This window comes from Erythranthe guttata, chromosome 6 (assembly GCF_056151865.1).
Source record: "Erythranthe guttata isolate IM_541 chromosome 6, IM_541, whole genome shotgun sequence".
Taxonomy (NCBI): Eukaryota; Viridiplantae; Streptophyta; class Magnoliopsida; order Lamiales; family Phrymaceae; genus Erythranthe; species Erythranthe guttata.
Window position 1 is genome coordinate 10,920,355 of NC_142538.1, and position 11,282 is coordinate 10,931,636.

Sequence of the window (11,282 nt, forward strand, 5' to 3'; positions counted from 1 at the left end):
CACAAGAAGCAATTCAATTTTTCTTTGTCTCTACTGTACCATGGCATCTCCTCCTTAAAATCCTCTTCCGGCCGTTGATGATGTGCACAACGATGTTGCAGCACCTGAACCAGTAGACCTTAATTTAGCCATCATCGTTCATCCTGTCAACTTTGAAGCTATGCAGATCAGCTTCATTGAGCCCGGCGACGAGCTGAATCCAATTGACCCAGACGTTTTCCAAAACCTGGGTCCCTCTTCCAGTGCAGGAAGGTTTCCTACTCGCCGGTCTAAGCGCATGAATCCCTTCCCAGATCTGAATGCCACTGGGTCACAACGCCAATGGGGAGCAAACTCTCCCAGCAGAGGCGGAAGAGATAGAAGAAGAGGCGGCAGAGGCGGTCGTACTCCAGTTACACCAAACCCACCAAGAGGTCTCCATTTGGTTGATGAAGAAACAGATGATGACGAAGGAGATCCTACCTCTGCAGAACAAGAAGCCCAAGCTCTCTCCTCAAGCTCCAATGAGTCATCTTCCAAAGACTGGACTCCACCAGCATCAACTCAGGGGGAGACACTTCAGACTAACATGACAGCAACCTCTTCTCAACATCCTGCTTCCGAAGATGTTGCTGCACATGTTCCTAAAAATGTTGTTGCACCTACTGTCTCAGATAATGCCCCTCAGAGTGCTGCTGAGGATGCTTCTCCTTATCAAGATGAGGAAATGCCAGACTTTTGTGGGATGTCTTATGCTGAGCATGTAGATATCCCCACTGTTGATGCCTAGGATTTTGCCACCACATAAGAAACCTCACTTCCTACACCCTCAGCTCCAAATGAAGATCCTCTGGAAACTCTGGCAGATGCAGCTATTCAAGTGGATGCACCACCTTCCTAGGTTGAAGAGGAAGAGAAAAGTGATGACAGCTGGGAAGTGCATCTTGCCTCTTTCCGCAAGAATTTGCCATCCTCAGAGTCACACAGTGACTCTTCTGAGGACTCATCTCAGATGGAAGAAGATGCTGCTCCACCTGTTGCATCACCAGAGCCAGCATACATCCCAGATGAGCTTGAAGACTCAGAAGAAGAAGAACCCTCAGAGGATGAAGAGCTAGACTTGGATGGGAAGGATCTGTCAACTCCTTTTGAGGTAAACAATGCTTTCAGTCCAACTTTTTATTTTTAATCTGATTCAAACATAGGTCCTCAAATCATTAATTGCCAATTTATTGAGGAAAGGAAAATTTCCACGGATGAATTTGATAGGCATAGGATCATTGCTTTTCTTGATCAAAGAAAAATCCTTACTCTAGTTGAGATTGCCTGTCCTTATGATCCCTCTGTTGTGAAGGAATTTTATGCCAATTTACAAACCTCTTTCTTAAAGAAAAATTCTCCAAACTTTGGAAAAGTTTTTGTGCGAAATTCTATTTTTTCTTTCTCTCCCAAAATTATCAACTCTCACTTACAAACTCCTACTGTAATTGATGAGGATAATTATGGTGATTTTACTGAGGTTTGTAAAACTCTTTCTGGAAATCGTCTAAAATCTTGGCCTGCTCACCCCAAAAAATTCAAAGTTTCTCAACTTACTGCATTTTACTATGTCTTGTTCAGACTCACAGGGATGAATTGGATTTCATCCAAAAATGTCCCTGTGATTACTAAACCTCATGCAGTACTCATTTACAAATTGGGGGTGGGGTTACCTGTGGATTTTGGCAAACTTGTCTTCAACAAAATTGGTCATCTTGCCCAGAAAATTTCTTCCTCCACTCATCTTCCCTATCCTTCTCTCATCTACTCCATTCTTCTTTCTCAAATTTTGGGCTAAGATGAATCAGAATATCTTCACACTCCACTTGGCATGATAACTGTCTCTCCAAATTTTCTCAAAGCCCCTCATGTCCAAGATCTTCCCTGGAATGGAGATAATTTTCTCCCAACTGAATCATGTCAAAATAATCTTGGTACTGAAGGTGTTTCTCATCATGTTGACAACACCCCTGACATCCATGTTTCTGTTCCTCGAGATCTTTTGTTAAGACAGCTTACTCACTCCCTAGATCAGATCACGTATCATCAGTCCATGGTGTAAATGCTTCAGAGAGCTCTTTCTGATCAAATAGGGGGAGAACAAGCTGGTCATGAAGTTGAAGCAGAGACTTCTCATCCTTTGGATGCAAGAGGCAGAGCGCATGGAGTTAATGAATAAGAAGAAAAGAATGAGGGTGAAGCTGAAGGAGCAGAGGAAATCAGTGGGTCCAGTGCTAATGATGGAGGAGCAGCAGGTGATACTAAGGAGACTTTGGATATTCTGCTTTAAAGTTATTTTTATGAACAATATTTATTTTTTTGTTCAGTCTGTTATTTTCCCTCTGAACTTTTTTTATTAGGATTGCACTTTTGTTGGTTTATGTTTGTTGTATTGTGTCGGACTATCTTTGCTGAATTTGTTTTTGAATTAATCTTTCATTATTTCTTATTTGCCATGTTGGTTATCAAATTAAGGGGGAGTTCAAGCAATGACTCAGGGGGAGTTAAGCTAAAAGTTAGTTTTGATCACAAAGTTAAAAGGGGGAGTTTGAAACACGTGGATTTTCACAATGTGTTTTTAACTCTCTTATTTTTCAAACTAAATTTTAGTTATGGTTAAGTGCTTAGTGGGTTAAGTATAAAACTTAGTGGGTTAAATTGTGAATATTGTCGTAACTACTAAACTAACCCACTAACCCATGTTCTTGAGTGCTCTTGTAGTCGGTTTTCTTGCAGATCATGGGCTGAGGAGTGGAAGCTTGGAATGTCTATAAATACCGACTTCAAGACTCAAGGAAGGTTAAGGATTTCGAAGAAACAAAAACTGAGAGTTGAAAAGAATACATGAGAATTTTAGTGTGTTTCTAGAATCTGTTGTACGTACTCCTCACGAGTACATTCTTTGAAATCTAGAATTTTTAGTATATATATTTTTGTTTCTAGATTTGATTGTAAGAATGATCAAGCTAGTGATTCATTCATAAGGAAGAAGTTCTTGTACTTCTTCTCCTTGTATTCTTCTAATACTGTTTTAATATAAGTTTTACGTCCTTTAAAGGGCAAGTTCACAAGTTTTACTTGTGAACATTTTTAAATCTGAGTATTGTTTTTATATTTCCACTGCATGTTTATACAAGAGTCAGAACACTTAATATAACACCTCTGTATTAAACGAATTCGAGACCATAAATTCCTTCACATACTTTTGGTTTTAGTCTAATATGAGTTACTTCAAGTAATTACATATGTAATTAATCATATTAAAATGTAATTAAAATGTCGAAATGCAATTAAGACAAATATATCACTGTTCAGCACATTGATCCCTTCTTAACCGACAAAACTGAGCTTCTGACTACAATAAATCACTTAAGTTAATGTTAAATCATAAAGTAGAAGTTCAATAACATGTCTCGTGTATTAGCACATTTTAAGAAAAGTATTCGATCACGTATTAAAACATAATTAAGGCACATATGTAGCAAGTAATCGCGATCATGCATCATGAATAATGAATTCTAACTATATCCATTGATGCAATATGCTTATTATTTTCCATGTATGGATGATTAGGCATTACAGCTTTGCACAGGCTAATTCCATAAAGAGAGGAATAATGCTTAGCGAAGCCAATGCCAAAAGGAGAGTAAGAATGCTTAGCTCGAAGCTAATTCCAAAAGGAAAGTTAGAATTCTTAGCAAAAGCTAATTCCATAAGGAGAGGAAAATGCTTAGCCTAAAACTAGTTCCAAAAGGAAAGTAAGAATGCTTAGCTTGAAGTTAATTCCAAAAGGAATGTATTAATGCTTAGCCCGAAGGTAATCCCAAAGGAAGGTAAGAATGCTTACCACAAGCTAATTCCCAAATGAACGGAATAATGCTTAGCTTGAAACTAATGCCAAAAGGGAAGTAAGAATGCTTAGCTCAAACCTTTTGCCAAAGAGGATTGTAAGAATGCTTAGCTCGAAGCTAATTCCAAAAGAAAAGTAAGAATACTTAGGACAAGCTAATTCCATAAGGAAAAGAATAATGCTTACCTCGAAACCAATGTCAAAAGAAAATTTAGAATGCTTAGCTCGCATCTAATGCCAAAAGGAATGTAAGAATGCTTAGCAAAAGCTAATTCCATGAGGAGGGGAATAATGCTTAGCTCGTAACTATTTCCAAAAGGAAAGTAAGAATGGTTAGCTCGAAGCTAATGCCAAAAGGAACGTTAGAATCCTTAGCACAATCTAATTCCATAAGGAGAGGAATAATACTTAGCTCGAAACTAATTCCAAAAGGAAAGTAAGAATGATTAGCACAAGCAAATTCCATAAGGAGAGGCTAATGCTTAGCTTGAAGCTAATGCCAAAAGGAAAGTAAGAATATTTAGCCTGAAGCTAATTCCTAAAGGAAAGTGAGAATGCTTAGCACAAGCTAACCCCATAAGTAGAGGAATAATGATTAGCTCGAAGCTAATTCCAAAAGGAAAGTTAAAATGCTTAGCTCGAAGCTAATTCCTAAAGGAAAGTAAGAATGCTTAGCTCGAAGTTAATTCCAAAAGAAAATTAAGAATACTTAGCACAAGCTAATTCCATAACAAGAGGAATAATGCTTAGCTCGAACCTAATGATAAAAGGAAAGTAAGAGTGCCTACCTCAAGGCTAATGCAAAAAGAAAAGTAAGATTGCTAAACACAAGATAATTCCATAAGGAGAGGAATAAGGCTTAGCAAGAAATTAATTCCAAAAGGAAAGTATGAATGCTTAGTACAATCTAATTCCATAAGGAGAGGAATAAATCTTAGATGGAAACTAATTCCAAAAGAAAAGTAAGAATGCTTAGCTCGAAGCTAATTCCAAAAGGAATGTAAGAATGAATAGAACAAGCTAACTCTGTAAGAAAAAAAATCATGCTTAGCTTGAAGCTAATGCCAAAAGGAATGTAAGAATACATAGGTCGAAGCTAATGCCCAAACGAAGGTAAGAATGCTTAGCACAAGCTAATTCCAATAGGATAAGTATAATACTTAGCTCGAAACTAATGCGAAAAGGAAAGTAAGAATTCTTAGCTCGAACCTAATGCCAAAATGAAAGTTAGAATGCTTACCTCATAGCTAATTCCAAACGGAAAGTAAGAATATTTAGCACAAGCTAATTCCATAAGGGGAGGAGTAATACTTAGCTCGAAGCCAGTGCCAAAAGGAAAATAAGAATGCTTACCACAAGCTAATTCCACAAGGAGAGGAATAATGCTTAGTTCGAAATTAATAAAAAAAAGGAAAGTAAGAATGCTTAGCTCGAAGCTAATGCCAACAAAAAAGTAAGAATGCTAGGAAAAAATTAATTCCATAAATAGAGTAATAATGCTTAGCTCGAAACTAATTCCAAAAGGAAAGTAAGAATTCTTAGCTCGAAGCTAATGCCAAAACGAAGGTAAGAATGATTAGCACAACCTCATTCGAAAATGAGAGGAATAATGCTTAGCTCGAAACAAATGCCAAAAGGAAAGTAAGAGTGCTTAGCTCAAACCTAATGCCAAAAGGAATGTAAGAATGCATAGCTCGAAGCTAATTCCAAAAGGATAGTAAGAATGCTTAGCATAAGCTAATTCCATAAGGAGGGGAATAATGCTTAGCTCGAAGCCAATGCCAAAAGAAAAGTAAGAATTCTTAACTCTACGCTAATGCCAAAAGGAATCAAAGAACGCTTAGCAAAAGCTTATTCCATAAGGAGAAGAATAATGCTTAGCTCAAAACAAATTCCAAAAGGAAAGTAAGAATGATTAGCTCAAAGCTAATTCCAAAAGGAAAGTAAGAATGCTTAGCAGAAACTAATTCAATAAGCAGAGGAAAAATGCTTATCTCGAAGCTTATGCCAAAATGAAAGTAAAAATGCTTAGCTCGAAGCTAATTCCTTAAGGAATGTAAGAATGCTTACCAGAATCTAATCCCGTAAGTAGAGGAATAATTCTTAGCTCGAAGCGAATGCCAAAAGGAAAATAAGAATGCTTAGCTCGAAGCTAATGCCAAAAGGAAAGTAAGAATACTTAGCAAAAGCTAATTCCATAAGGAGAGGAATAATTCTTACCTCGAAACTCATTCCAAAAGGTAAGTAGGAATGCTTAGCTCGAAGCTAGTTCGAAAAGGAAGTAAGAATGCTTATGTAATTCCCAATTATCCATACATGGCCAGTAATAAGCATATTGCATCAATGCATATAGTTATAATTCATTATTCATGATGCATGACCGCGACTACTTGCTACACATGTGACTTAATTGTATTTTAATATGTGATTGAATACTTTTATTAAAATGTCCTAATACATGATACATGTTATTGAACTTCTACTTTATGATTTAACATGAACTTAAGTGATTTATTGTAGTGAGAATCTCAGTTTCTAGGTTAAGAAGGGATCAATGTGCTAAACGGTGATATATTTGTCTTAATTTCATATCTCCATTTTAATTACATTTTAATATGATTAATTACATATATAATTACTTGAAGTAACTCATATTAGACTAAAACCAAAAGTATGCAAAAGGGTGCAATTTGATTGGTTGGTTGACTAGGTTGCACAAGACCATTCTCAAATTGTTTACACTTGATTATAATGAGTAAGCATCAGCCCATATTTTATGTCAAGCTATAAAAACGTGGAGGAACTGTTGGGGATCGTGTATGTATGCGCAGCGGAATTTAAAAATTTTAGATCGAACTAGTTTCGATTACATGCATAAACTAATCACATAGTCAACGTACCTTAACGCTTCCGCCATACATATGGTAATTATCGATTTAATTGAAAAACACGTAAAACCGAAAATTACGAAACATGCTTGTTCATCATTCAATAAAATCGAAACACGTAATCACATATTACTCATAATCATATATTACAATTCATACAAACATGCTCGAATTAATTTACGAAAGTTTCGATTTATTTACCTCTTGTAGCGTGAGATTTCGACGAATCGAAACCTAGAACCAATCACGTACAAGCTGCAAATTACCAATCCTCGGGGCTGTAACTCACGGCTGGAACAAGCTGCTCCAGCAAGCGACGAACGGCGGTGAGTGGCAGCAGCAGCGGCGGCGCGTGGCAGCAGCAGCGACGGCACGTGAGCGGCGTAGCGGTGCGTGCGGCGGTGCGTGGATTCGTCGGGGCAGCAGCTCCTCTCCAATTAGGTTTCACATCGTATTTTCGACCCACTCGAACTACAACACTAGATGTAAACGAGTTAGATAAACAACAAGTAAACGAAGGAGAAGAGAGGAGAAAACCGGCGGTGATCGGCGGTGGCGCGGCGGGGCGGCAACGGCCGAAGGGATGAGCGGCTAGGGCTTGGGCGGCTAGGGTTTGGTGCAGAAAATCTGATCTCAAACTCTTGTTTGAGGTCTATTTATACTTAGGGTTTTCAACCCTAGTGGGTTTAAGTCATTGGGCTTGACCCACTGATGTATTAAGCCCATTCCCTCGTCGGCCTCGTTTCTAATAAACGATCGTTCACAAAATTATAACAAAATTATATTTGTGACGAGCTCAAAGTCCTCGTCGATACGAGTGCCTCTTTGAAATTTCCAATTTCCAAAATTGGAAACTTCCACTTCAGTGGACTTGCTAAATCGGGAAACTTCCCAATTTAGAAAGTTCACTAAATTCCGCATGTCTCTCTTTCTCTACGTTTATTCCGATTCGCAATCCACAATTACGAATCTTGGATTCAATCATATCGACATCCAATCGTTCAAAGATTAACACATTAATCTATGCTTGTTGTTATCAAGGATCTATATTACACGAGAAGTGTGACCCTCAATGGTTCAGGTGTATGCTAGCCGTGGGCTCACAACTCTTTGTGATTCGACCAACACATTGTTCTTATACGAACTCCTCCCAAGAGTCCCGATTAGAGTAAAACTCATTTTACCTAATCCCCGATCAAATCGGTGCCCAACGAATCAAGATTGGCGTCTAGCAACTACGCATCATGATTCCCTAGATACAAGTGAAGTGCCTGCAAGAACCTTATGATATAGTTAGCGTACAGTACGATCCCTTCGAAGCACATGTCCCGATTGAACTAGAGGCATTGGTTCACCGAGACCTCTTATAAAGTTCAATAACCGTGCGAACGTTCTAGGTATTATAAATCCGTTCGTGTGTGACTTAGGGAAACACATTTCCCTAATCACCCCACTATCAACTCTGGCCAGAGATTCCTTGGATTATAAACCGTCAGAACACACAGGACATCCATGACTTCTCAAGCGCTGGAATCCCCTACTACAATGCACAGACTTCACACTAGATTTCGGATTGCACGAACGTTGGCCCTTGGAGTGGTCCGCGGTGGGACTCAGAGACAGGTCACGATACAATCGGTCCTCTAGTGAAGTCACGGTGATGTCTGGGTCTTAAGGACTAATGGTGTACAACTATATCTTAGAAACCTATTACTCGATGAATGAGAACCACTTATAGATTTCTAGGGCGAGGGAGTTCAGTGAACTCATCTAGTATGAGCACCCACTCAAGTATGCCGATGTCACAACACCGAGGACTGATGAGACGCAGTACACATACACTAAGTGCTAGTCTCAAAAGGGAAAGGCCGGTATCCTCATTATTGGCGTAACCCATCGACTAGGAACAAGGTTTAACAGTTACATTACATTGCTGAGTTATCTCACGATTCTACTAGATCAACTCACAGTAATAGAGTAACTCGTTAGGACTATATCTATGTTGCTTGCATGGGATAACAGATATAGAATGCCAAATGAAATGTTTTATTATTATGAACGAAAAACGATTGTTTTATTTCAAGGAAAAAGAGAAAGACCACAGCCACAAGTTGGCTTGTCGGTCACCTACTCTAACAGGAAACACAAGAATCCAGCAAATACAAGCCTTCCAATCATCATCCTCCATTTGGCCTTGTTGGGAATGGGTAGATAAGTGAAGAAGGGAGTGCCCAGTTGTCGTAACGGGCTAGGCAGGCACCCATCTCGCATTTTTAATTGCGAGCTTTTTACCACTCATCACTTCCCGTTAAAACTTGCCTGAAGGATCATGAATGAAGTTATAAATGTGATAGTGTACATATTGAATGAATAATGTGTCATGTTATATATTGCTATTACATCAATTACAACTTGTTGAGCCATTAGCTCATTAGGTTCTTATGATGCAGGTAATGATGTACATGTTTAGAACTGTACCTAGCCAAGAGCGGCCAGTCAGAGATTTGTTCATATGCCATGCTTCGAGCCATTTTTGTAGCCGAGCTAGAAACTCTGATTTCATTTTGTTAGTCGCTCTATTATGGTTTTTGTACAATGTAATTTTGTAAACAATAAATATTTATATATATATATATATATATATATATATATATATATATATATATATATATATATATATATATATATATATATATATATATATATATATACATGTACAGATTTCGAGAAAGTACAAAGTTTGATTTCTTTTCAAAGCATATGACGTATTTTTGTATTAAAACCATAATGTTTAAGTATATATATAAAAAAGGTTAGCATCCCTAACTTAATGGTGGTGATCCGAGTGGATTCTGCTGTTAGGTTGTGGGGCGTTACAGCTTAGCTCGAAGTTAATTTAAAAACGAAATTAAGAATGCTTAGCACAAGCTAAGTACAAAATGAGAGGAATAATGCTTAGCTCGAAGCCAATGCCAAAAGGAAAGTCATAATACTTAGCAAAAGCTAATTCCATCAGGAGAGGAATAATTCTTACGTCGAAACTAATTCCAAAAGGTAAGTAGGAATGCTTAGCTCGAAGCTAGTTCCAAAAGGAAGTAAGAATGCTTAGTTCGAAGTTAAATTCAAAACGAAATTAAGAATGCTTAGCACAAGCTAAGTCCAAAAAGAGAGGAATAATACTTAGCTCGAAGTCAATGCCAAAAGGAAAGTAAGAATGGTTAGCTCATACTTAATGCCAAAAGGAAAGTAAGAATGCTTAGACAAGCTAATTCCATAAGGAGAGGAATAATGCTTACCTGGAAACTAATTCCAAAAGGAAAGTAAGAATGTTTAGTAGAAGTTAATTCCATAAGGAGAGGAATAGTACATAGTTCGAAACTAACTCCAAAAGCAAAATAAAAATGCTTAGCTCGAAGTGGATTCCAATGGAAAAGTACGAATGCTTAACACTAGCTAATCCTGTATGTAGAGGAATAATGCTTAGCTCGGACCTAATGTCAAAAGGAATGTAAGGATGCTTAGCTCGAAGCTAATTCCAAAAGGAAAGTAAGAATACTTAGCACAAGATAATTGGATAAGGAGAGGAATAATGATTAGCTCGAAGCTAATGCCAAAAGGAAAGTAAAAATGCTTAGTTCGATCCTAATGCCAAAATGAAAGTAAGAATGCTTAGCAAAACCTAAATCAATAAGGAGAGGCGTAATGCTTAACTCGAAACTAATTCCTAAAGTAAAGTAAGAATACTTAGCAAAAGCTAATTCCATATGGTGAGAAATAATGCTTATCATGAAAGTAATTCCAATATGAATGTAAGAGTGCTTAGATTGAAGCTAATTCCAAAAAGAAAGTAAGAATGCTTACCTCGAAGCTAATTCCAAAAGGAAAGTAAGAATGCATAGCACAAGCTAATTCCATAAGGAGAGGGAAAATGCTTAGCTCGAAGCTAAGGCCAACAGGAAAGTAAAAATGCTTAGCTCGAAGCTAATTCCTTAAGGAATGTAAGAATGCTTAGCATAAGCTAATCCCGTAAGTAGAGGAATAATGCTTAGCTCGAAGCGAATGCCAAAAGGAAAGTAAGAATGCTTAGCTCGAGGGTAATGCCAAAAGTAATACCAAAAGGATTGTAAGAATGCTTAGCTCGAACCTAATGCCAAAAGGAATGTAAGAATGCTTAACTCGAAGCTAGTTCTAACAAGAAACTAAGAATGCTTAGCACAAGCTAATTACATAAAGAGAGGAATAATGCTCAGATGGAAACCAATGGCAAAAGAAAATTAAGAATGGTGAGCTCGAAGCTAATGCCAAAAGGAATTTAACAATGCTTAGCTCGAAACTAATTCCAAAAGGAAAGTAAGAATGCTCAGTACAAGCTAGTTGCATAAGGATAGGATTAGTGCTAAGTTCCAAACCAATTCCAAAAGGAAAGTAAGAATGCTTAGCTCGAAGCTAATTCCAAAAGGAAAGTAAGAATGCACAACAAAAGCTAATTTTGTAAGGAGAGGAATAATACTTAGCTTGAAGATAAT

The 11,282-nt window shown here is 37.6% G+C and overlaps 1 non-coding gene across 1 annotated transcript; it reads right to left on the bottom strand.

The window, feature by feature from the left end:
• Positions 1 to 8,955: 8,955 nt before the first annotated feature.
• LOC148770141 (small nucleolar RNA Z279/snoR105/snoR108) lies at positions 8,956 to 9,063 on the bottom strand. Its single transcript, XR_016031959.1, has one exon. It is a non-coding gene; the product is annotated as a small nucleolar RNA Z279/snoR105/snoR108 (small nucleolar RNA).
• Between the last annotated feature and the right edge of the window lie 2,219 nt (positions 9,064 to 11,282).